The following is a 27,600-nucleotide window of genomic DNA, read 5'->3' as shown; positions in this document are numbered from 1 at the left end:
GTCACTCTCTCCAACTTGCGGGACAGCAGTTTGCCCTGTGACCTCACTTCTCTTACAGATCTAAAAGACATTGCTAATTTTTCAATTTGTTTGGCTTTTTACTTGCTAGGATTGAGTGGTGACTTCTAAGCTTCTTTCATGCTAGACCAGAAATTGGAAGTTCCATCCCAATGTTTTGAAATGTAGAAAGACATATAATATGTACTGAGCACCTGCCCTAAGTCAGGTGTTTTACTTGATCCATTGTTCCATTTTCTCCTTTCAACAATCCTATAGGAAGGTGTGACTCTCCCCGTTTTGCAGATGAGAAGTTGAGACTTGGAGGAGGGAGGTGGCTTGCCCAGGTGTTCACACTAGATATGTTCTCTCTCACTTCAAATTCCATGTGCTTCCAGCTACATTCTCATGCTGGAAATAAAGGAGGAATAAAAGAAAGAAATAAACATGAAAACCCATTTTCCATGTCTATAAAACCAGCTCATACTATAATATTTATGGATGATGGACCCTTTGTGTGATTAGATTTTAAAGAGACCAGTGTTGGTAAAGCCCCAGGTACTGAGTTTTTAGCATACTGTTAGATGTAGCCTGGGCATTTAATAAGTTCTTGCTTAATAGCTGAATGAATGAGTGTTCCATGGTATGCCATATCTGTCATTAAGGAATTCTTTCAATGAGTCAGCACTGTGCTAAGTGGTTTGTATTTCTTATCTCATGTAATCCTCAAAACATAAGGAAAGTGCAATTATTTTTCCCATTTTTACTGGTGAAGACTCAGAGACTTAGAAGTAAATAACTTGCTCAAAGTCACATAACTAACAATTGTAGAGGTGTAGCTCAGCCCAGGCTTTGCAGGCTGCACCATTCATACCCTGGACCTGGGCTTTCCTGCCTCCTGAGTGGAGGGAAAGGGGGACCTCCTCCACACACCCAAATAGGGTTGGCAGGCTTCCCTGGGGATGGTCCCCCTAAGTGTTTCCCACCCACTACCAAACACAGACCCTTACCTCCCCTGGATGCCATTTCTCACCACACACTGCTGAGGGCATTTTAAAGCTCCCCCCAGAACAGCCTGACTGGGAATCAGGCGGAGGAAAGCCCACGTACTGTTGCCCAAACTGGCTTGTGGTATGGCCCTGGCACGCGGGGTGGTGGGAAGGGTCTTATGGGCCCTTCCTGGGAGGGGACACGACCCCTGCTTTGGCTTCTCTTTCCTACCCCAGAACATCAGATGGACAAAGCACAAGGTTAAAAGAAAGTCAAGCTACAGAGACCTGAGCTAGGAGTCATCTATACCATTTGCTGTCTGTCATCCTGGGAAAATCCCTAATCTCTCTAAGACTCATTTTCCTCTATAGCGCAATTATCCCTGTAAGAAAAACAATTCCTGTCTCATGGGTCTGTCTGCTAACTCAGTGAGACAAGGCATAGGAAGGGAAGGGCGGGGCCTCCATAAGTCAAGGCCATCCTAGGACCTGGTGCTTTGCCTGGGTCTGACCTCAGGGGTCGGAGCAGTAGGCAGTGAAGAGCTCCAGTTTCCTCCAGGCTGCTCGGGCTGTGGTACCCCTGTGGACAAGTGGGGTTCACAGCCTATCTAAGGTCCCTACATCTGTAGCTACATATCAACATTCAGCCTCTCCTATCTCTCCCTGGATGGTCACAGCCACCTCCCTTTCTCTATTCTTTGCACAGGCTCACCTGTTCCTCTCCTCCCTTAGAGGACAAAGCTGTGCCATTTTCAGTGACATAAGGCCTTTTCCTCCCTCAGGACTCTACTAGTCATGGCAAGACCCTCTGTTGCCCCTGCTCTAGTTTAGGACAGCCAAGGGTCTTCTGGGAGCTGTCCAGCTGGGTGGGTTAAGAGCTGTTAGCCCCTTAACCTACATCCTTCCCAACCCAGAGGCCCAGAGGCCCAGTAACATAACACACACACACACACACACACACACACACACACACACACACACACACACACACACACACACACACACGAGTTAACTAGTCACTCCTCCTGGACCTCATTCTTTACAAACTGCAGATTATAGGTTATCAGAGCTTCCTGGGCAACACAGTCATGCTCTGGTCTGAGAAGCTTAATATAAGACTTCAGCCTCAGGATAGAGATAATGCTCTGCACAACATGGAATTCCCCATGGCCCTCCACCCAAGGCTTGCTCCTTTGAGAAAGCATTTTCCTATTTCCTCTTGTTAAGAGGCAAGATTAGCCAGGGACATTCCTTGATGTTGAGACTCTGATGATGTAGCTCTGAAGATAAATATTCTATTAGATCTCTGGATAGCAACCAAGGATTCCTCTGGGATCTCAGTCCAAAGGCAGTTGCCAAATGTTCCAATAGTAAGGCAATATTTATGATCACATTTATAATTAAATGTGTGTGTGTGTATATGTATCTGTATATACACACATATACATATTCTATTTGTACAAACCACGGCAGTGGCAGTTACAGCAGGATTCCTTAGCACCTCCCTCTGCCAAGTGTCAGTGACTAAATCTCCCAAACCATTTCAGAGCAAAATACAAATAAAACAAAATCTCATCAGCTGTTAAATATAAGTACTTCTTTATTTCTACTTTGGGGTCATAATATTCCTCCTATTACTAGTAGTTTGAATATGGATGATTGAACTGTATATTAATATCTGAAGTATGGAGCCCAAATTTGTCTTTATCATTTGATCATAAATATTTTGCACTTATGCCTGGCAAAATACTGCACTATCAACTCTTAACACAGACTTCTGGATATTAATACTTGATTGCAGTGGGAAATAGTGCTGGCTCAGGAAAGAGGCTTGGGAGAAAACATCTTATTAATTCCTCCTTTGGAGTAGTCTCTAAGAATACTAATACTTTTGCAACCTTAAGATTGTTATCCCAGACATAATCTCAAGATTCATCTGCACCATAAAACTTGCAAATAGAAGGCACATGAGAGATCATCTAGATGGTTCTAATTTCACATATAGGTGAACTAGGATTGTATCAGTGCTAAATTAGAAAACAAAAATTTGAGAAGGAAAAGCTTGGGTTTATACTTGTTCTTTAAAGACACTCTGAGCACTGTGCATTCATTCAGCCAAAATGTATTGAGTGCTTTCCACATGCAGGCATGGTGCTAGGCATCAAGGATACTAGGGAAAGGCACTGCCCCTGCCTTTAAGGAACTGACTCTTCTGGGTACCACCAAGTTTCCGGCACATTTAACCCTCACAGATATACCATTAAGTAGGTATTACTACCCCCATTTCACAGATGGGCAAACTGAGGTTCAGAGAGGGTAAGTCCAAGATCATATTAATAGTAACTATTTCAACACATGCCTATCAGATTGTTTTTTTTTTCTTGCTGCATCACAAATTACCACAAACTTAAAACAACACCCATTTGTTATTCACAGTTTATGTAGGTTGGAAGTTCAGGCACAGTTTAGCTGCATTCTCTGCTCTGGGTCTCATGAGGCTGAAATCAAGATGTTAGCCAGGACCGCAATCTCATGAGGCCTGGGCTCCTCTTCAAAGCTCCCTGGGATTGTTGGCAGAATTCAGTGTGTTATGGTTATAGGACCAAGGCCCTCAGCTCCTGTGGCTGCCCACTCCTTGCTGCCATGTGGCCCCCTCCCTGACACAGCAGATTAATTCTTCTGGGCCAACAGGAGCATCTGTGTTGCTTCAAATCTCTCCCTCCAGAGAAGAACTAGATTTTCATTTCAGGTGTTCATATGATTAGGTCAGACCCACCCGGGATAACTTTCCTTTTAATTAACTCTAAGCCCACCCTTAATTACATCTTCAAAACCCCTTCACCTTCACTGTATGACTTAACCTATCCCTTGGCATAAAATCCCATCATCTTCACAGTGCTTCCACATTCCAGGGCAGGACGTGCCCACTAAGAAGCAGGAATCTTGGGGGACCCTCATAGACTTCTGCCTACCACTAGATGCCAGTGCCCAGATATTCCTTAAATTACTCAATTCCTCTCTCCAGAGTTATGGGCATTGATCTGGGGGCCTATGCAGACAAAGAAAAGTTATATTATGTGTGATGAAAGAGGTATGCACAAAGAAGAAAAGAAAGGTCTATGCCTAAGCAGTGGGTCTAGAGAGGGAGTATTTAAGGGAAGCGTCAGAAGTGACATTTCAGCTGGATGGTTAGAAAAAGGAGCATACCTTTGTATTTTTGTCCCCACTCCTAGCACAGTCTTAAAGCATATAGTAGATCCTTGATGATCTTGTTGGTATCTTCTAGGCAGATGAGGGGAAGGAGCATTCTAGGTAGAGGAAATTTCATGTACAGAGGGCCAAAGATTTGAAGCCACATGTTACTTCCCAGATCAGATTAGTTAAAGATTCAAGTCAACACGTGGCAAGAAAAGAGGCAGACAGAAAGGCCAGGATGTGGAGGGCCTTGAATGTAGTGCTAAGGAGGCAGAATTTGTAATTGAAAGGGAACACTTGAAGAGTTTTAAGGAAGTGAAAAAAAGTCACATTTGTGTTTGAGAGTTAGCTCCAGTGGAGACAGCAGTATGAAGGCTAGGGCGGGGCAAGTGTTAGGGTGGATGAGAGTGTGCTCAAGCCAGGCTGCAGGAGTCAGTGCCAGTGGCCTTGTGGTGCAGGTTGGGGAGGAGGAGGGGCTACGCTCAGACGATGGTGAAAGCTGGCTGGGAAGCAGAGTTGACTGAACAGCTTGCCTGGCTGGATTCAAAGGATAAAGGAGTCATGGAGGATAACCTGAGGATGGCTCTGGTTTAGCAATGGGTAAATGGTGGGACCATGGATGGAACTTGAAGTCTAAGAGGAAGAAGAGGTTTCAGGAAGAAGAGGAGGGCTGGCAGTGATGGTGGGAAGAAGGGCAGCTGTGGATAATAAGCACACTTGCGGACATGTTGAGTTGGAGGTGTCTGTGGAATATCCTGTCAGAGAAGTCCAAAAAGAAGCAACTGAGGTCTTAGCTCCAGAGTTCAACAGGGCTGGGTACACACTGTGGGCTCCAGCTCCTAGGTGAGCAATCAAGGGCAATGGATAATCACAGAGGGACAGTGTGTGGAGTAAGAAAACAGGGAAGAGGATAAAACCATGAGTCACCAAGTCTGCAATGTCAAGGGCAGAAAACACGAGCCGGAATCAGAGGGGAGAGAAACACTCTGAGGGAAAACGGGGGGTCTGGGAGTACGTAGTCACCTCTGAACACAAACAAAGAAGAAATGAGGGGCTGTTTCATTATCAGAAGAAATTGTGCCCATGAAAATCCTTGTTGGCATTTTACGGGCATGAACTGTAAAAAAATAGAGGAAGGGCAAGACCCAACATAGCATGTATAATTTAAACAAACACACAACTCTAAGTAAATTAGCCAGTAGAACAGATTGGTGCAGATTTCTTTATTGGGTTAGGAAATACTTGTTCTCACTGAGATGTACTCTTTTGAAGAAAAAAAATAACTGAGTTAAAATGTATTCTTCTCCTTTGATCTTTACAATCAAGAGATTTGACCCAAGTGTTCCCAAGCCCTTAATGAAAATCAGTGGTGTCCCCATTAACTTTCCAAGGCTTGTTTTCTCATAACTTGAAGAACAAAAGAGTATCTGTCATAAGATCATCAGGGGTAAGCAGGATTTCACAAGAAGAGAGCTCACTGTGGGAAAAACAACATTTTAACAGGGGACAGACCCACTTCCTACTCAGTTTTTCTTCCTCAAGCTCTACCAAATAACCTGAACAAATATGAGTGATCGCTCTGCCCCACCAAAGTCTGGATATGCTTCTTCAAGCACATCCAAAGAACATATCCCAAGAAGCCCAATATACTCAACTGGAAAATATAAAGACAGAGTCAACCAAGTCATGCCAATTAATCATGATCTCAGGCCTCTCATTATCCAGAGCAGGTGGCCAGTGATAACACCTTAGTCAAGGCCCAGCCCAGCTGAAATGCAGAGATTCAAAGGCCGAAAAGTAAGTCTCTCCCTGCTGTTCTCCTCTGCTCTCTGGAGTCTGATTGTCTTGCTGAGTAACTGGCCAGGTGGGCACATTCCTGGTGGCTTGGAGGAGGCAGGAGCCTTGAAAGGCAGAAAACACACACACACGCATTCACGCACGGCCCTCTGCTTTGGTCCTCTACAATCCCCTGAAACAGACATTTTTACTTCAGTTGGAATGACAGACCTTCAAGTTCTAGAAAGTGGTTGAGGATGTTTATGTGAACTTATCCCGTTTCCCTGGTGTTCAGTTAGGAGGTGACTATTGTGACTGTGTGGGTGACAGAAGGGTTAGTGAGAACCTTGAATAATGGGGCCAATGACATGGTAAAGGGTGACCTGACTGCAGGAAAGAGGAAGAGGCTAACAAGAATAGCAGCAGTGGAGGAAGCCAGAATGGGGAACACCACCAGCTCCCGGAGCCTGTGTAGACAGAAAGCGGAGGCTGTCAGTCTGCTCATCAGAGCAGGAGGGCAACCAAAGAAGGAAGCACATGAAGTTGGAATGAATAGAAAAGAGCAAAGTATTTTCTTAGTGAGAATGGGAAAGCCACACAGCCTTCTTCTGCCCTCCTCAATGTGACTGGTATTTTGTTTTGCTTTGTTAACCTCTTTGTGTAGGGGTCCTAATAAGGAAATGCTCTCTAACCTATCCACTCATCAGAAAATCTATTAATCATTCCCAGTGAAAATGTATTTGATTGTCAGCAATAAGTGGCTTCTCTCGTGGAGGTGAAGTACATTGGGTCTGAGTACTTTGATCTCCTGCCATGAGGAGGTTTGGAGTTAAAATGTGCGATGCTATGAACACAAGTTGGGGTCAAACCCTGGTTCCACCACTTATGGTATGACCTTGGATAGGCTCTTACTATCTCTAAACCTCACTTTTCTCATCTGTGCAGTGGGAATAATAATATCCCAGATCTGTCATTCTGTATTCCCTGTTCTGAAATCCAAAGGGCTCTGAAAACTGGTGTTATTTTTTTGCTTCAGGAAATTCATTTGATAGCAAAACGTGACCTGACCTGATATGAAAGTTTAATGGTTTTTATTTATCCCAGTAAGCTTGATTATCCTGCAGGATAGAGATGGAATCTGGATAAGGGACTGGGGACCTGGTCCTTTGGGGTTGCTGGAGGTCCCGAGAGAGAGAATGTATGTGAGGTGATTGTAACAGTGTCTGGCTCTTTGCAAATGCTCAGGAAATCCAAACTAGAATTTATCATTAAGACACATTTGGAAGGAGAGATTCTGCTGCTGTTTTTGTCACCCTGGAATTCCCACAGGGAAGCATCAGATCCCGGCGCGCCGGCCCCCTCCCCCAACCCCGGCCCCAAGGAGCCTCCCTCGCGGGAAAAGAACCTGCCTGATAGGAAGGTCAGGCATCATGCTCCTGCCGGCACTGTGGCGTTGAGACCCAGAACCTAAAGCCAAGAGAAAAGTTACAAATGTACAGTCTGAGGATTACAAGGCTGGGAAGGAAAGAAAGGCTGAAACTGGACACACCTCTCCCAAAGGTGGTGTCCCCTGATGGTAGGAGGCTCCGCTTTGGAACCAGGGAGACCTCAGTATGAGCCCTGGCCTCCCTACTGCTGGCATTACTGGGCCTCAGTTTCTTCATGTGTGAAATGGGCTTACAATTACCAGAAAGTTTTGTCCTGATGGTAAAGCATTCTGCCTGGGGCCAGGTACAGGAAGGTGCTCAACAAACGACAGGCAGATAAACACCACACACACCACGGACTCTGAGTGACAAAACTGAGGTCACTGCCAAATACAGTCCTGCCTTGCCCTAAGTTGACCAGGGTGCCCCCAAGGCAAGGTGAAAGCCTTATCTTTCCTGCAAAAGTGAGGCTAAGAAGTCAAGAGAAGACTGTTTGCAAAGAGTTCTAAGCCCACAGCTGAGCCTGTGTTCTTCTCCCCGACAGGACAGCCTCCCGTGCCTCCGCTTAGGGCCTCTAACACAACAGGACAGGCACACCACAGGGCCAGATTGGGGTTGCAAGGTGATCTGTGGATGTGTAGTCAATAAAGCTCATTCACGCCCTGAATCCAGTTTTTGGCTGGATTACTGAATCCCAGTTTTACCCTAACCCTTATAAAAGGAAAATTTTTAAATGTACTTGGGAGAATGTTTTTTTCTGCCATTCAAAGTGAATCCTGTCATGAAGGAGACCTTTCATCCAATTCATCACATCGTCCTCATGTGCCCAGGTCAGTACTCAAACCAAAAATAAATAGATTTTCATTGCAGAGGGTGGCCTTCAGTCACCCCCAGCCAATGGCTGGTTTTTGACAGTTGGACTTTGACCTAAATCATCTCATTTTCTTAAGACCTGAGCCCAAGGACTGGAGAAATGCCAGGTGTGAGGCATGACGACCTCCTGGCTTCCCTCAGCACCATTCCTGAACCTCTTCCCTGCATTTGGCTGGAGGTGAGAATCTCCCCCTTTCCCACCCTCCTGTGGACCTCAGGGCTTGGGCCCTCAGTCCACATGAGTCCCAGCAGCGTGAACACACGCTGGCAGTGACTGCCCTGCGCCGTGAAGAAGCTTCCGGTCCCTCCTTTGACAGTGACTCCTCGAACCCACTCCCATCTCTGCGGAGCAGGATGGCTCCTCGGGCTGACCAGCTGTGTGGTTAAGGCACCAACAAAGTAGGGCAACAGAAGACAGGACGGAGAATGAGCATGAAAGTGGCAAAAGGGAGATATTTAGACATTTTTCTTTAAGCATTAAAGTGTGAAATAAATACCACATTCATACTGGTATAAATAAATAAATAATGAATGAAAGAAAGACAGAAAGAGAGAGAGAGAGAGAGAGAGAGAGAGAGAGAGAGAGAGAGAGAGAGGGAGAGAAGGAAGGAAGGAAGGAAAGAAGAAAGAAAGAGAAAGAAGAAAGAAAGAAAGAAAGAAAGAAAGAAAGAAAGAAAGAAAGAAAGAAAGAAAGAAAGAAAGAAAGAAAGAAAGGAAGGAAGGAAGGAAGGAAGGAAGGGAGGAAGGAAGGAAGGAAGGAAGGAAGGAAGGAGGGAGGGAAGGAAGGAGGGAAGAAAGAAAGAGAAAGAAAGAAAGAAAGAAAGAAAGAAAGAAAGAAAGAAAGAAAGAAAGAAAGAAAGAAAGAAAGAAAGAAAGAAAGAAAGAAAGAAAGAAAGGAAAGAAAGAAAAGAAAAGAAGAAAGAAAGAAAGAAAGAAAGAAAGAAAGAAAGAAAGAAAGAAAGAAAGAAAGAAAGAAAGAAAGAAAGAAAAAGAGGCCAACTCTTCCTTACAAAGAAGTCTACTTGCTAAGTATAAAAGAAGGAAGAAAATAGAAAATCAGTTAGAACACCACAGTAATAAGGCAAGAGCATTGCTGCAGGCAAGATCCACTGATGGAAGCTAAAATCAGCAAGCAATATTTAAGAAGAAACAGGATATTTTCAGAGTTTCAAAGTATTTTTCCTATCATACTTACTAGTTACAGAAAGAAAAATAGTTACCTTATATTGGAGAAATCCAGCAGACATCACTGAACCAAGTGATGCAGTTTGTGTCACCCGTATTAAGACACATGGACATTATGTGTTCCCTGATATTTTGCACTGAGAAGGGTAGTATTCTTGCTAAAATGCAATATGCAAAATTTCAACTTAACCATGAGAAAACATTGAACAACCACAAATTAAGGGATGTTTTACAAAATAACTGACCAGTAGGTTTTTAGTCTTCAAAACTGTCAAGGTCATGATAGACAAGGGAAGATGGAGGGACTGTTGTGATTGGAGCCAACAAGACATGAAAACTAAATGAAGCATGAGTCCCCAGGTTGGGTATGGGAACAGGAAAAGGGCATGAGGGGAAAAACTGGTGAAATCCAAACAAAGCCAATAATTTAGTCAGGAGAGTTGTACTTATGTTAATTTCTGAATTTTGATCATTGTACTGTGGTTATGCTAGAAGTTAACATTAGGGAAAGCTGGGTAAAGCATAGAGGAACTCTTTGTACTATTTGTGTAACTTTTCTATAAGTCTGAAATTATGTCAGAATGAGTTTTGCTTGTTTTTTTTAAACTTAAAGTAATGGGAGTGTTGTAGGACCTCCTTGCATTGTTGAATGGTTTGGTTTTATTTCTACTGTGAATTCCACATTTTGGGGGTAGGGGAGGTAAGAGGAGTCACTAGAATCATTTCAGGGCTCAGGGCCTCTAAATGATGCTCTGGACAAATTGGCTTTGTCTCCAGAAAGTTACTGGGCAGCTCTGCTCCTCACCTTAAGCCCATTTCTTCCCTCCTTGGAGGCTAAGAAAACTTAGGAATGCCTGTTACTGTATCACCACACCCTCTTCCAGGATGTTTCTGAAGGACTGGTCCCTTGATCCCCAAGGTGTGGGCATACTTCACGGTGTCAGTAGGGCAGTCCCACCAGAACAGACCATTCAACCTTCATTCCAGAGACGCAGCATGCATGCTTGGGGGCAGGGGCACTTCCCTGCAGTAATAATAGGACCTATTTTGCAAGTTGTAAGTATTAGATACGGTAATACAAGCAACATAGCTGGACCTTGAAAACATTATGCTAAATAAACTAAGCCAGACACAGAAGGACAAATACAGTGTGATTTCACTTATATGAAGTACCTAAAATAGGCAAATTCATAGTGACAGAAAGTAGAATAGTGGTTCCAAGTGGCTGGGGGGAGGGAGAAATGAAGTTATTGTTTAATGGGTACAGAGTTTGTCTGGGGATGATGAAAAAGTTCTGGAGATGGGTAGCAGTGAAGTTGAACAACATCATGGATGTACTTAATGCTGTTGAATTGTACACTGAAAATGGTTAAAGTGGTAAACTTTGTTATATAAACCTTCCCACAATAAAGAAAAAAAGTCTTAAAAAAAATTAAAAGAATTACATGAGATGATAAAAAGTTTCTATAAAGCCCTGGCCTATAGAGAACAGTCAGATACTATTAGCTTCCTCCCTCACTAAAGTTTCAGAAAATAGAACTATTATATAGTTGTTCAATGTGAGTTTAGGTCATGGCAGCCGTAAATGATCATTATAATTAACCACATTCTTAACTCCAGTATGGCCTGGTTTTCAACATTTATTTTTTACTCTATGCAGTGTTAAGACCAAAAGATGTATTTCTAAAAAATATTAGGCTCAAATGTTAAGAACATTTCTGATTTGGAGTAACAGATAAAAACTGAAACTAACTACATGATTTGCAGTGTTTCTCTGAGGAAATTTGGCCACAGGTGCAATTTTACAAATATGCTTGCAGCTATACCCCAATTCTCTTCACTAACTCGCGTTCCTTCCCAGATTTGCCCAATCACTGCCAACCCTCCCCCCACCTCCACTGCCCACTGCAGCCACCACTCCCACCACTTCCAGCTGAGGACATCTGAGCCATCTGGGGAGGTAATTTCATACGTAGACTCAGCCGAGGTTTGGCATTGCTGTGTGGTCACTGTGGCTGAACTGGAAAATCACTCGTAGAGTTAGTGCTGTCATGACATCTTACTGCCGCTGAGCGTGTGGCCGAACTGCTCATATTCTGACACAAGGCTGGCATTTCGTTGCCTTTTTCACTCAGTCCTGGTTTTGTGACTGGGCTCCCTGCTGCATGGTGAGACTTTAGCATTCAGCCATTTGTTAAATGGGGTTTACATGCAGGGTCCTGGACACCAGGGTGAGACACAGTCTTGCAGAATACTTTTTTTTTTATGGTTTTCTGTGAAGGAACATTGCATTGTTCCACATTTAAGATTTGGTTTTGTAATCACTGATTATATAATGAATTCTGATTCTGTGCCTGCAAAATCAGTCCTCACTATTAAAGACACAGGAGAGGATACAGCTGCTTTAGAGCACACAGGGATGGAGACTCTGTGCCTCCCACCCTGGACACCACCATCCCTGCTAATCTGGTGAAAAATCAGTCTCACATTCTACTACAATTTAGAGGGATGGCAGCCCAGCATGACCCCTCCTTCACTTTTGTACAGAGTAGCAGATCCTAGGACGATTCGAAATCTGCAATTTTGTAAAACATCAGCTACCTTTAGTGGGGCTAACTCTATCTGCCTCCCTCATCTCTTAAATGCTTAAAAGTCTGTGTCCTTGACCTCAAGATTAGGATTACCAGAGAAAATAAATGACTGCCAGTTAAATTCCAATGACAGATAAACAATAGTTTTTTAGTGTATGTCTCAGATATTGCATGGGACACACTTATGCTAAAAAGTTATTATTTATCTGAAATCCAGTAACTGGGAATCCTCTTGTTTTTATTTGCTAAATCTGGCAGCCTTGCTCGAGATCAGACTCTTGTCATATTGTCCTATCCTCCGGGTCTGTCCTTGTGGCGCTCTGATAATGCATTCTGCTAAGAAGCCTGAGACAGAATGAGGCAAAGGAAGAATCTTAATCACACTTGGCTTTTGGTTCTTATCTAGCTCCAACTGTCACAGATATGCATTAAATTCATAAATAAATTAAAGTCTTTCATTTGGACAGCTGAAGTTTTGTTCATTTTTACCCTGAAACTTTAGCAAGATTGGATTCCATTGAGAGGAAGGATAGTGTGAGAGGAAAGAATGGTCTAGGGATCAAAGGACCTGGTCAGTTATCCCAGGCCCAGTGGCCATGTTGTGGCTCTCTCTTAGTTTCTATCTGAAAACTTAGATGATTACATTAAATGACTGCTCAGGTTCCTTCTGGGGCTAAAATTTCTATGACTCAAGCTTCAAAAGATCTGAAAGTACTAAGGCATGTTACTGAAAAATCACAGTATTAGATGAAAAAAATTGTAAACATCAGAAATTTATTATGCTGAAAATTTTTCATGAGTTGCTTACTAAATTTCTATCTGAGAGGAGCACGAATCTTGACATCTTCAGAACTCTTGCTATTACATTAAATACCTTGTGCAAACTTTTTACTTAATTAGTATCTAGGTGCAAGATTTGCCTGTCAGAATACTCTAATAAAATTTTCTGCATGTCTCTCATTCTTAAATGACTATGGTAAAATCCAGCATTCTAAATTGAAGCTGTAAATGCACTCAAATCATTAGTAGTTAAGGAGAGAACAATGTAATCTTGGGAATGATGTTAATATTTCATGGAAACATTCTTAATGTAGACCCAAAATACATGCTGATGAAAAAGGCACTTGGGGAAGCATACTATTCATTCTTTTCAAGCAGATTCAGCAGACACATGGACCACTCGGACCATCGCACACACTCCTCTGGCTTCGACCTCCATTTACATGTTTATGGCTCCTACTGTTGTTTCTCTCCGGAGTTTCAGAACCAGATTTCCAACTCCCTACTAGAAATACCTTCCTAGATGTTCCACAGGCATCTCAGACTCAGTAAATCCAAAATAAAGTTATCTACTATCTAGAATGGGTAGATAGTAATAATATATTTTAGATAGATAGACTAGTAGAGCAGGTTCCACCCCACAACCTGCTCTACTGGTCTCCTCAAACTTGGTTAATGGTATCATTTCCCACCATCATTACTAGCATGTTAGAAACCTGGTAATTACCTCCACTTTGAATCAGTAAGTTTTCAAGTCTACTCAATTCTACCTTCTAGCTGTCTCTTGAATCTATGTCTCCTCCATCCATTCCAAGGCTACTGCCTCAGTCCAAGCCCTCTCATCTGGACCACTACAGGGAGCAATCTTCATTATCTTTCCCCACCCATCAGCACAGAGATAGAGTGGTATTTCTAAAATATGGCTCAAATCATCCTGGCCCCTGCTTATGATAACCCTCCACTGCCTGGAGAAGGTCCAAACTCTTGCACGTGGTAAATGTGGCCTTTTGATTTGTGACCATAGCTGATTATTACAACTTCATCTCCCTTCTCAATAACATCCAACAGCTTGCCATTTCCCCAGTCCATTATCTCCTTTCAGGCTTGCCTGTATTGATCTCTTTCTGGGAATATCCATCATCTTCTCCAGCGAATTCCTACTCCTCCCTCAAAAGCTAGTTCAAGTGTTACCTCTGGGTAGGCTTCTCTGCCTGGTCCCCTTCCTTACTCCACTGCATGCCTGGTTAATGATTCTTTCACTTACAATGTCTCAGAACATTGTTAATACCTTAATTGTACTGCTAGCTCTTTGCATTATGATTATGTATTTTTTCATCTTCTTCCTCTACTAAACTAAGAACTCTTCGAAGTTGGGGCTATGGTTTTTTTGACTTTGCATCCCTAGGATCTAGCAAAGGGCCTGGTACAAGGCGAGTGCCCCATAAACATTATCTTGAGGAGGGGATGGGCAATGAACAAATGAAAATAAAAAAGAGGTGGCATTTTTAGATGGCGATTGTTCTAAGTGCTTTATCTCATTTATTTCCTGTAACAACTTTATAGAGGGAGTAATACTATTACCTCCATTTTCTAGATTAAGAAACAAGAGCTTAAAGTAACTTGCTCCAATCCATGTGGTTAATAAGTGATAAAGCCCACAGGCTTTTATTCCACCAGATTCTTTCCATTCTCAACTATGTGGGGGTATTAATGAGTAGAGGAGAGGTCAAATGTCAGGAGGCATTAAGGGGGCACTATAATGAACCAGGGTATTCTGTAATCTGGATAATCTGTTTCTCAATTATTAGAAATTCATTACTAATTAAATATTCTGGGAAGCCCACTTAAATTTCAGGCTTTCTGGTCTTTATTTTCCCTTTTTACATTTTTTATTATGAAATATTTGCTATTACAGAAAAAGTGTGTGTAGTTTAACAATAATTATTATGTGTGTAACCTCTAACCATGTCAAGAAATAGAATGGCCAGGGCCCTCTTTTCAGAACCCTGGCCCCCTTTTCCCCTAAGATGGTGGTACTGGAGGTACCACCATCCTGACTTCTGTGATAATCATTTCCTTGCTTTTATTTGTTGCCTTGCCACATAGATAAATAAATATAGATACAGATGTAGGTAGGTATATAGATAAATATTCCAATAGTTTCTTATTAATGCTATAACAATTGGCACAAATTTAGTGGCTTGAAATTATCTTATAGTTCTGGGGTCCTAAGTCTAAAATGAATCTGCAGGGCTGGGTCCTTCTAGAGGCTCTGGGGCAGAATCTGCTACTCGCTTTTTCCAGCTTCTAGACGCTGCCTTTCTGGACTTGTGGTCCCTCCTCCATCTTCAGAGCCAGCAGCATGGCATCTTCTCTCTGTCCTCTGCTTCTGTTTGCTTCCTCTGCATCTCTGACTCTCCTACCTCCCTCTTAAAAGGAACCCTTGTGATTGCAGTGGACTCAACTGCATAATCCAGAATATCTCCCAGTCTCAAGATTCTAAATTTAATCATATCTGCAAAGTCCCTTTTGCCATGTACAATAACATATTTATAAGTTCCAAGAATTAGGATGTGGACATCTTTGGGGACCATTATTCAGCTTATCACAATCCCTAAATAACATCTTTTTGTTATATCTGTTTTGGAACTTTATGTATATGGAATCATGTGGTGTATATTCTTTTGCTATATAATTGATTTACATTTAATTTAATCATTTGTATATTGGATTTTAAAACCACCATCCCATTTATATTTGGTCTATCATATGTTGCCTTTTCTTTCCTTTCTTGTGTTCTTGAATTTTTCAAGAACACTTAAAAAATTATTCCATTGTTTTCCTTCTACTGACATGCAAATTTTATACTCTGTGTTTTAGGGATTACCCTAGAAATTAATATGCATCCTTAGCTTAAAGTCTAAAATTTATCAATGCCTTTACTTTTTACCCACATAATTCAAAGGACCTTAAAACATTTTAATTCCGTTTACCCATAAGACATATTACTGTTGTCGGATATTTTAATTATATCCTTTTCATTGTTGCAACTTTGCCTTTCAAGACATTATTATTGTTTTATACAGTTAATGTTCACTTAAATGTATCCATATATTTACCATTTTCTTTGCTCTTGCTTCTCTTGTCTCGGGTCTTCCTTGTGAGATCACTTTTATTCTATGGAAAGGAAAGATCTTAAATTAGAGTGTGCCCGCGGTAAAATCTCTCAGTTTTGATCTGTCTAAAAATGACTTTATTTTGACCTCATTCTTGAAAGATACTTTTACTGGATGTATAATTATTGATTGGCAAATATTTACTTACTTTAATGTCTTCATCCCACTGGCTTCTGGCTTCCTTTGTTACTGTGGAGAATTCAGCTATTGTCTAGTTGCCTCTACTTTGAAGGTTATCTTTTTTCTCTGAATGATTTTAAGATCTTCTTTGTCTTTGGTTTGTTAAAGTTTCACAATGATAAATCTAGGTGTGGATTTCCTTTTATTTTTCCTGCTTATCAGTCTTGTATCTATGGATTGATGTCTTTGATCAGTTCTGAAAACTTCCCAGCCAACATCTCTTCAAATATTATTTTTATTCAAGCCCTTCTCTCTTCTCTGGGAGTCTGATTAAATGAATGCTAGGCCTTTTCACTCTGTTCTCCAGGTATCTTCGCTCTATTTTACATTTGCTATATTGTCTCTCTGTGCTGTACCCTGAACAAGTTTTGATCTGCATTTCAGTTCTTTAATGTTCTCTTCACTTGATTCTAAACTGCTTAAACATGTCTATTTAGTTTCTAATTTTGGTCATTGTATTTTTTATTTTTAGAAGTTTTATTTTTCTCAAATTACTAGGTCACTTTTTATCACTTCCTTACATAATTTCCTATTTTTTTCTTTGAATTTGTAAACTTAGTTGTTTTTATAGATTTTGTCTAATAATATAAAAATCTGAAGTTTTTGGAGGTTTCTTTTTTCTAATTCTCTTTCTTGATGATTTGCCTTTATAGGCTTAGGTATCTTGGACTGTATGTTGCTCACTGTCTTTGAAATTTATTTAGGGTGTGGGGGTATTCTTTGAAGCCTAGGATAATGCTGATTTTCTCCAGAAATAACTTTTGTTTGCCTTTGGTGGGCACCCAGGGCATTTTAAACTAAATCACTTTAAACTCAGTTCACACCTTGACAGGGTTTTATGGTTTTTAGGTTACTTTATTTTGTTTATTTATTTATTTTTCGTCACCAAAATGATATGGATTTGGAAGCTGTGAAAGTACCAATTTGCAGTTATAGCTTCTCAGAGCAGTTCCTTACTATTACCACCTGCTCTACCCTGCTCATGATTAGGGCAGCTTTTCCTGTGTTCTCCTGGGCCTGAGGGTGGTTGCACAATTTTTTTTTTTCACCCTTGCCCTGAGGATTGGAACCATGTTAGTGAGGGGAGGACTTGGGTTTTGGTTCTGTCCCCCTTGTCCTGAGAAGCCCTCAGAACCAGAGTTCAAGTTTGCCCAAATTGGCTGAGGCCCTCAGTTCAAAAACAGCTCTAGGGTACCACTTGACTTTCCGAGATCTTGTTTCCCTTTGATTTGGACTTCAGTTCTTACTATCTTGCCAGACTTTGATGCTTTTAAGAAGTTAAAAAAACCTTTTCTAGTCAGCATTTTTGGGTGTTCCTAGTGGGAAATTGGTCTGATACCTGTCCTGCCTTATTCCTGGCACTGAAGTTCTTCCCTGATGTTCCCAAACTTGGTTGAACTGCACTTAAAAACTAAAAAACCAACATGCCCTGTTCTAAGCAAGTTAAGATACGGAAAAGCAAGCATATGTTTTTTTCATTTTTCTATGTTTCAGGGAAAGAATCCTTGCAAGGATTCCTTTAAATAGACTACAAAAATTGAATTGTATAAAACTTTTCAGGAACATAACTGCAATTTTCTACGAAATGTTTTCCAAAAAATTTGATTTTCTAGCCACTACTAAATTATCTTAAAATTGTAGCACTTCATCCAGAAATTACTTTTCCAGCAAACTAAATCACCCAAGAATCTAAGAGTAAGAATAAAATGACTCTGCATAGTCCAATTAGACGGCAAGAGGTTCATCACCTTACTTCATGTACTTTATTCGTCAGAAAGTCTTTAAAGCCTCATTCAGAGTTGATTAACTCTTATTTTATACAATTCAAAGAAACCTCATTCTCTGGTTTTCTAGCAATAAGCCCTTAGAAACAATAACTTGAGAGAAAACAGACATTTTGAAAGTCAGTTTCATTATAAGAGGCAGGAACGGCATCAGACAGCTCCATGAGTAGAAAGTAGACAGGACTGTAAAAATCTGTCCAAAAAGCTCAGGAAGAGGCACAATGGAGACATTTAGCCCAACATACTACAACAGCTGGCAGGAGGCTCTTTGTGTAGCTGCAGCTTAGCAAACAAACTTCTGTACTTTTGGTGCTGATCCTGCTGTAGCATTAAACCAAAGAAGCTGTATCTGAAGGCTGAGAGGGATGTAATAACTTTAATACATTTTCTATATTTATAAGGAATTAAAATTAAAAATTACTTTTGTAATAAAACTTTTTCTGATTAGGAGACTGTCACTCATTAGCAGGGTCTGATAACTAAGCATTTCTGTATTATAACCTCTTAAAATCCAATTTCTCTCTAAGATCAACTCCAGAAAATTCAGTTTTTAAATACCCTAAGTATACCTTTAAGTCCTTTGGCCTTCACTCTAGGAATTAAAGAAGGGGTCTTTTTCTCAGTATACTGAGTTCTAAAATAGGAACTTAAGAGAAAACAACTATAGTGGCCACATTTGAGAGAAAGAGTCATAGATAGAGAGGGTCTGACTTTACTTCAGGCAGGTTATATAGATACACAAAAGAGAATTTTATCAGTGCAAGATGGAAACTTCAGGGTTGTTAAGTGATAGATAATAATCAGGGTTCCAAGGTGCATGGAGAAGGAGAAGGCAAGAGAGTGGTAGGAAAGCAAATCTCACCAGACAAACCTACTTTTGTTTATCTCCCTTTCAGCACAAACAACGCCACCCCTGCCCCGTGCTGCATGTTAGAGACAGGGCTCTTGGCTTATCTACACATTGGTTTTGGACCCGACTGAACTGTGGGCCCTGGTCCTGTGGTGTATCAGAATCATTACTTGAAAAGTTTCAGACTTTGCTGATCCCATGTGATGAGATGCTGAGTTTCCATATCATTCCATTATTATATCATTCTCGATTGTATCATTCTGGAGTCTCAACAGCTGGAAAACCCGGACACCTGCTCACTGTAAGATGCAGGTTATTTCGTATCCTTCCAGGGTGATTCCCTATATTTTCCCTTTAGTATTTATCATACCAACTTGACTTTTTAAGTACTTAATTTTTATTTGTAAGTTTATTTTTCTAATTTCACAAATGGAGTTAATATCTGAACTGTAGGAGAGAAGGACTTCTGTTTTGTTTAGAGTTAGCAAATAGGTTTCATTTTGTAAGCTAGTTCTGGTCTATTTGATGGAAAGCTGTGTTTTGAAGGCTGTTGAAACTGCTTCTCTGCTCAGGAGAAAAGAATTCTAAGATCCATTAGCAATGTCTCTCCCAGTATAGGACAGGAAGTGTAGGATGCCTGTCAGATATTTGTTATCCTTGGCTTAGTTCAACAAATATTTATTGAATGCCTATTATATACCAAGGAGTGTGTAAAGTACAGGTTCTTTGTTTATTTGTTTTATATTGTTTTTATTTAAAATAAAGGAGTCGTGTTTCCTGCCTTTACAAAGTTGTAATAAATGGCAGGCATGTGAACAAACAACTAAAATACAGTGTGGAATATGCAATAATGAAAGCATACATAAGGTCTAGAGGGTCAGAGAGGAAGAAGTGGGATGAGGACCTTAGAAAAGGGGTTTAAGAGGGGACCAGACATCGGCAATTTCAGAAAGTTAGACAGCCTCTGCTCTGGTCTGAATCCACCCCCTTCTTACCTCAACCACTTCCAAATGCCAGAGCACCAGTACATTACTGGTTTCTGGGCAGATTTCCTATACACATCCTAGTAAGTTTTCTATAAGCTCTTCTCTTTGCTCTCTTCTCTATAAGCTCTCTTCATAGCCCTCATCTCATCCTCAATGAATCCTGGCTGAATGCCACAAGGGTATGGACTAGAACACTGTGGGCATCCGAAGGATCCAAGGAGGATTACCCAAAGAGTGCTCCACTGGGCTCAGGCTTTTAGAGCACACATGTGAACAATGACAGGAAGGGCCCGTGACTAAGACCTATTATTTTTAAAAGGCACAAGCTTTGTGAGTTGTGTCAGAAAGGTCAAAATCAAAAATATTCTGAGGCTTATGAAAAATGCTAAATGAAAGAGCTTTTTACAAGCTATGTTTGGACCAAAATGACCAACCAACTAAGACTCCCTTTTTGGGAGAGCTCTGTAATGCTAACATATATAAGAACATTATAAGAAAAAAATCATAATTACCAAATTACTTCCCATCATTTTCCTCTACCTAAGGTTTCTCACATGGTGTATCAGTCACCTGTTTGTTAAAATATATATTCCCTATCGCCATCTCAGCTCTACTAAAACTAAATCTCTGACAGCAGACTGGGAATGTGCATTTTTAACCGGTTCTTCCTCCTCCCAGTGATTCTGATGTACTCTAAAGATTTAAAACCACTATTCTTATGGACAGAACGACAATGGCTATAAAGAAATGAAATCCAAAATCAATGAGAAGGTGTTAAGAGAGTACCAGCTGCTTCAAATGAGTTTAATTCTGAAAAATCCTATGAAATACAACTAGGATAATGAAATAATTTGCAGATGTGATCTTACAAACATCAACATCAATTTTTAAGAGATCACAGAGACTGGTAGAATCACTGGAGGCTTGGACATAAGCAAGTGTTGGTGTCATTTCTTGGAATAAAGGGGGATTCAAGAAAATATAGAAAGGCCAGTTATATGGATTCCCAGCAAAACTTTGGAAAGAGTTAACTGTGTTTGCAAGCACTTAAAAATGGATTGTTGATCATTAAGAGTCAGCCTGGAGTCACTACAAATAAATCTACATATGTCTTTTATTTTAAATTGCATCAACCGTTGTTGAAAATAGTCAAGTTATAAATTAAAAAACTACACAGAGTAAACTGAACCTCATTTCTTTTTTTTATAAGTCTACTAGAACAAGAGCAATAGAATAATGAAGTAAGTTAATGTTGAGGTTTCCCTAGACATTTGACTAAGTGTTTTACGATATGCATTGGGCAAGATGGAGATACCTGAGCATATTGATAGGACTAACCATTAATATTTATTGAGAGCCTTTTATACATCAGGAACTATACTGTGTTTTTTAGTACAAATTCATGTAATCATCAACCCATCCCAGTGAAGTAAAAACAGTTGTCCCATTTTACCGATGAGGAAGCTAAGCAGAGATTTGTTAGGTAACTTGCCCAGGCCAGTACAGCTAGGATATGATGGAGTTAGGGTTTGAGGGGTCTACTCTGAGATAAGAGCTTGGATGCCTAACAACCGCATTATATTTCAGATGGATAGCATCACAACTGGGTAAAATGCCCTGTCCTGAATTCTGTGGATTCCGGCCAGCCTGAGGGAATCACTAATGGCTGCCATGGGTCTACAAAACTGTCTCAGAACTGCTCAACATTTTTATTAGTGATGTGAATAAAGTTGTAGAAGTTGAGCTTATAGAATTTATGGATGGCAGAAAGCTAGAGGGAAGGATAGCTAATAATGTAAGTGAGAGAATCATGATTCAGAATGAGCTTGACAGACGAGCATAATAGGCTGGATGAACAAAATGAAATCTAGTAAGGACACTAGATTACAAAAGTTAGTACAATTAAGAACATTCAGCTTAAGAGCATAAGACAGAATGTAGAAATCTAGGAGATTAATTAGATCCATTAATACAGTCTGCTATAAATTGCATTCCGAGTGATAAATAGGCAACAGCAAAGGGACCTCATGTACTCCTCTGTCTCCCTGGCTCCCTGACCCACACACCTTCAAGGCAGAAGTACCAGAGTTCATCTAATCGAGATTCCATTGATTGCAAGATGCATAATGGCTTAGCACCGCTGAGGAAGGGTGGGGAGGGCATGGAGGACAGGCAATGCCATCAATTAAATTAGGACACAATTTTTTCATATCACTTCACATTTTTCTTTTATAAAAATGAAAGTCTTTTGAAACTATAATCGCTCTTTGAGGAAGATGAGATAGCTGTTGAAGCCCCTGACCCTTGCAGGCTCTCACCCAGGAATACATTTGCCAGGAAGTTTTCAAGGATCACAGAAAGACACTCATGGAGCAACAGAGGGGGATTCACTGAATTAGAGACATACCAATCAGCCACAAATATGATAGAAATAAATAGGTTAAGGCACTCTCTAAATTCCTCATTCTGAGTCCAATCTTCTGAAATGTATTTCACCTCAGAGTTGGGTATATATGTCCTATTTCTCCAAAGACAATCATCTTCTGTGCCACCAGGAGTATCAGCTCTGCAGGATTTTTTAAAATAGTTCTTTCAAGGATTTCCTTCCAAGCCAATGACTCCATCTCCTACCCCCCAGTTTTAGTGCAAGTCCTTTCTTGATCTTTTCAGAAGATGTCAAGAAATTTCCAGAAAACAACCACGATTATATTACTTTCCGAAATGGCCCTTAAACTGTTTGTTAAATAAAAAGTTAATGGGTTACTGTTGTCTGTTTGTGCCATCAGAAACATAAAGCGAGCTGGCACGTGTGCAAGCAGCTGCTGTTACATCTTGTCTGTTGTGGGGCCAACAGCAATTATAAGACACCATTGATCACAAGAGGCATCTTAATTTCAGAGATGTTAAATGTGAAAAGATGTATATTTAAGAATCAATACATTTCAGTAATCATGCTCTACTTGCAGGGCTGAACCCCATCCAAACTTTGGGATCTATACTGTCCCATAACAAGGGAAGTTTGAGAAACTCTTATATTTGTGGATTCAATAGTCACAGTTGTGTCTATGCTGATGTAACTTAATTTAATCATCCACAATTTTGCCAAGAATTGGAATCCTCAGTGAGTCGGCTGCCTAGCTGGAGAGTGATTCTGGCTAACTGACATCCAGTAGTTCTACCTCATGTGTCTTCCTGGTTCCTTATACTTCATGGACTGGGCGGTAGTCATCACATACTCAACAACCTTTCTTGAAAGGCATAGTCATGAAGTTAGTCATCCAAATAACACAGGGTGCCTCTCTTATAAATACTATAGTGAAGGAAATAAAAATTTAACTCAGGCCAACTTGCTTTCTATCCTAACACTTACCAGATGTATGATCTTGGCTGGGCTCACCTTGCTAAGCTTCAGTGTCCCCATCGGCACAATAGAGGTTGCCAAAATTACTACTATTGAATAGGATAATACTTATGAATTGCTGAACACCAGGCCTGGCGCATACAGTAAAATAATAATAAATGAGACACCAGAATGAATTTCAGAGGGATCAAATATTTAAATGTAAAAAGTGAAATAACAAAATTAGTTGAAGATGACATGGAAGATTATCTTTATAGTACTAGAATGGAGAAGGCTTTTCTACATACAATATACATGAAGGAAAGGGAGGAGGAGAAGAACAAAAGCCCAAAATGAAAAGATTAATACATTTAACTACTTAAAAATGAAAACTTTCTACATAGAAAAAAAAAACCAAGTAAACAAACAAATGACAAACTGGAAAAAAGTGTTGTACTAAATAACACAAGTGGTTAATTTCCTTAATATATAAAAATCTAGAAACCTATAAGGAAAAGACCTTTAAACTAATTGAAAAATTTACAAGGGATATTTAAAAGAAATATATATTGCTTTTAAGTATATAAAAAGATGCTTGACCTCATTCATAATGAAAGAAGTAAACAAGTCAAAACTACAATGAGCTTTTGGCTCCTGCAGCCGTCCTTTAACTCTGTACCAGGACTTCTGCTCACTGACAAGAGTAGGATCTTCCTTCCTCTGCCTCTCTTCACCCTGGGCTTCCCCACTCTTGCCTCTTTCTAGAAACCTCACTGAATGTAAGCCCATTGAGGAAGGGAAGACTTGCCCCTCCACTAACCCCAAGATTTTCCCTAACTTCCAGATTCTGAAGATTCTAGACTGGCTCCCCCTGTGAGGACTGAAATCTGATTAGGATAGAACTTATAAACATGTTTCATTTTGTTTTTATATGGTATGGATTCCATATCCAGGGATCAAACATCTGGAATATTCTGTACTGATCAACCCACTATGGAGTAGAATGTTCTATTCTTCGATAAAAGACAATACATTCAAGGAGACCAGCCACCAGAGTGACACAGACTGAAACCATGTCACTTAGGTAAGAGCTGAGGGAGGTTAGGATATTAGAGTTTGGGGGAAAACATAGCTGTCCTCCCAAAGTGAAGGGTCATCTGTCCTAGGAGAATGGGTTAGGCTTGCCCACACAGAGAATGAAGGCAAAATTCAGGTGAAGGTAGAAGTCTCTCAGAGAAGATCTGATAAATTTCATCACAACCAGAGCTTGTTAAAAATAGAATGAGTGCCTTTTAAGGGAATGACTTCTCTGTAGCTGCACATGTTCAAGCCAATGGTGGATAACAAACTTTGAGGGGGAATCCTCCTCAGAGGGGGTACCACTAGCTAACCTCCAATCTGTCTGTCTCTCTGTCTTTGTCTCTCTCACACACATATACATGCACCATTCCTTTTTTTTTTTTAAAGGTATCATTGATATACACTCTTATGAAGGTTTCACATGAAAAACAATGTGGTTACTACATTCACCCACATTATCAAGTCCCCCTCCCCCCATATCCCATTGCAGTCACCATCCATCAGTGTAGTAAGATGCCACAGAGCCCCTACCTGTCTTCTCCGGGCTACACTGTCTTCCTCGTGTCCCCCCACCCCCACACCATGTACATGTACCATTCTTTATCTATCCTTTCTGTGCTTATTTTTTCTCCTTAGCATATATGAACACCTAATATCCTATATATTTTAATTTTTTATCTTGTTTATTGTCTATCTCCCCCAACTAGAATGGGCCCTCTTGGGAGAGGAATTTGGTCTGTTCTTTTTTGTTCTTCATCCCCATTGTTTAGAACATGCTTGGCACCATTGCTGAATGAATGAATGATCAGATATCTTTGTTAAAGGAGACCCTGCCTGGGGTGGGTAGTGGGTCTGCTTACCCCTGGGTGCTTTCTAGCTCTAGAATCTTAGGATTTTATAAGCCCTATGGCCCCATGGCTTGGACTCACACATGGCTCCTGACATTTGTAACTACCCTTGGGTGGATAGGCATGTGACTGAGAGGACCATCAAGGCCACATGTGCAAATTTCTAAATAGGTGCAGAATGCACATGGCCGGTGCAAAGCAGGGACTGATGTGTGACTGTTGGTGGTGAGGGAGGAAGGCTTCAATGAGGAGGAGGATTCAAGACATGAGGTACAGGGAGGAAGGCACAGGTTTTGGGTGGGACTCTCAGCCTATGAACAAGTTAGTATCTCTGAAGCTCAGTGTCCTCACTTATAGAAACTTTGCAGGGTTGTTGTAAAATGAAATGTGAACCACTTGGCCCAGGGCCAGTCATAGAAGTTTGCTGTTCAGAAAGTGCTTACACCTGATGGTGACTGCTGTTGGGCTATTTACCTTGAGTCTTGACTGGGTGAGATTTTATAAATACAGATGTGTAAAAAGGACTCAAAAAGTAGAGGACAAGGCCTCTACCGAGGAGCACATGCAGGAAAACAAAAGTTATATTGGAGCACAGAGCTCAAAAATAGGGAGCCTGCACCCAAACTGCCTGAATTCAGATCCTGGCTCTCATTAACTGGCTGACCTTGGGCAAGTGACTTAACCTTTCTGTGCCTCAAAGTCCTCACCTATAAAATAGGGCTAATAATAGTACTTATGTTAGAGGTTGTTGTGAGGATTAAATGAGTTACCATACGTAAAGCACTTAAAACAGTGCAAACACAGTATGAACATTCTATATGCGTTAGCTACTGGGATTATTATGTATTCGGAAGAAAGTCTACCACATACCTGTTCAGTTGAAGGAGAGGAGGGAGAAGCAGGATGGCGGGGCAAAAGCAGACACAAGTGTCCTGACAGTGTGAGCTCAGCACGTCACCGGCTTTTCCGTGTGTGCATCCAGGCCCACGATCAAGGCCCGGCCCATCTCCCTCATCTGCCTCCCTTCGAAAGCCTCTCCCACTGCCCCACTCTTGGGTCCCTAAGCCTCCCTGCATTGCTGCCTTACAATACTGCCTTGTATCACCATTTACACTTTTACATTCTGCCACCCCAACTCAGTTGTGAATTGATTACAGAAGGAATGAACATACCTGTCACAGGCTGCAGTTAATTTAGTCTCCTTCCACTGAAGTCTGCCATAGGTGTGAGGGGGATGTGTGGGTGGATAAGACAGCCTTGATCCTGTGACTCAGGCAGCCCTGTGTTTTAACCTCAGCTCTCCTATTTCCCATATGACCTGGGCAAGTTACCTAAACTTACTGGATCTCAGTTTCATCATCTATAAAATGGGGACAATATTACCAACTACTTCATAGGCCTGTTGTAAAGACTGAGATAATGCATGAAAAGTACTTAGCACAGAGCCTGTGATCCTAGTAAACATTCAGTAAGTGAGCTTTTGTCTCAAGGCAAATGAGGACACTGCCAAGAAGTGATCCTATCAGAAGCCCAGTCTGTGGTTTGTGGTGGATTCAAGGAGGGAGAGCTATGTTAGGCACCCACTGGTGTGATAAGGACTTTTGACCTAAACTCTTCAGTCCCCAGGCCCCCCACCCCCAAGGTGTAGGCACTGGTCATTCAAACCCATTAAAGTGACAGTCTTAGTTACAGTAACAAAAAGTATTTATTATGGAGGTACCAGTATCATTTTCCTGGTTGTGATTTTGTACTATAGAATCAAGATGTTACCATAGCGGGAAACTGGGCAAAGGGTAGGTGTGATCTCTCTCTATTTCTTATACCTCCATGTAAATTTACAGTTATCTCAAAATAAAAATCATTTAGAAGTAAGTATCTAACTCTTATTTGTACAACCCCTTTCTTTATGGCTTTTTTCCTCCCTTACTGCCTTTCCACAGGTCTTGATTATTTCTGTGCCTAGTGCCCAGCAGCCCTAACATTGGATAATATCAGCTCACCACAAACCTGGCAGAGAAGGACAGCCATAATAGAGCACAACTGAGTGTTTACGTGCCAGAATGGTTCAAACACTCTGTATATAATAACTCCTTCAAGCTTTACAATAACCCTTGATATTTAATATTCCTCATTTGACACATGAGAAAAATCAGGCTTTGAGAAATTAAATATCTTGTACAAGGCCACACACCAGAGCCAAGACTCCACATTTGCTGGGCTCCAAAGCTTCCTTGGCCACTATTCCTTACAGATCTCATTAAATTCAAGAGCTTAATTATTAAAAATAACATTTTAAAATGTATTTTTTTTATAGCCATTGGAGTTTCCTTTACCTGTGCTCATCAGACTCTGCAGATTGCAGACAGGTCCCAGGAATCATACCTTAAGGAAGGACAAATTCAGTCCCTTGCCTCCATCAGCTCTTCATCCAAATGCCTCCTTGTCCGCAGGCCTTCTCTGATCACCATATTAAGTGTTTGCAGATCCTCTACACACTTATCCCTGGTAGGTCCAACTGTCCTCATTTTCCAGGAACTGGAGGG

At 40.9% G+C, this 27,600-nt stretch overlaps 1 long non-coding RNA gene across 1 annotated transcript; it reads right to left on the bottom strand.

Annotated features, from left to right (window-relative positions):
- Positions 1–41: 41 nt before the first annotated feature.
- LOC118967838 (uncharacterized) lies at positions 42–27,600 on the bottom strand. The gene is made up of 3 exons (XR_005055106.2): positions 27,440–27,600; positions 15,933–15,990; positions 42–408 (listed from the first exon to the last, which is right to left on the bottom strand). It is a non-coding gene; the product is annotated as an uncharacterized lncRNA (long non-coding RNA).

Source organism: Manis javanica, chromosome 2 (assembly GCF_040802235.1).
Source record: "Manis javanica isolate MJ-LG chromosome 2, MJ_LKY, whole genome shotgun sequence".
NCBI classification, from domain to species: domain Eukaryota; kingdom Metazoa; phylum Chordata; class Mammalia; order Pholidota; family Manidae; genus Manis; species Manis javanica.
The sequence above is the reverse complement of the archived record's forward strand: the minus strand, read 5'-3'. Positions and strand labels throughout refer to the sequence as shown.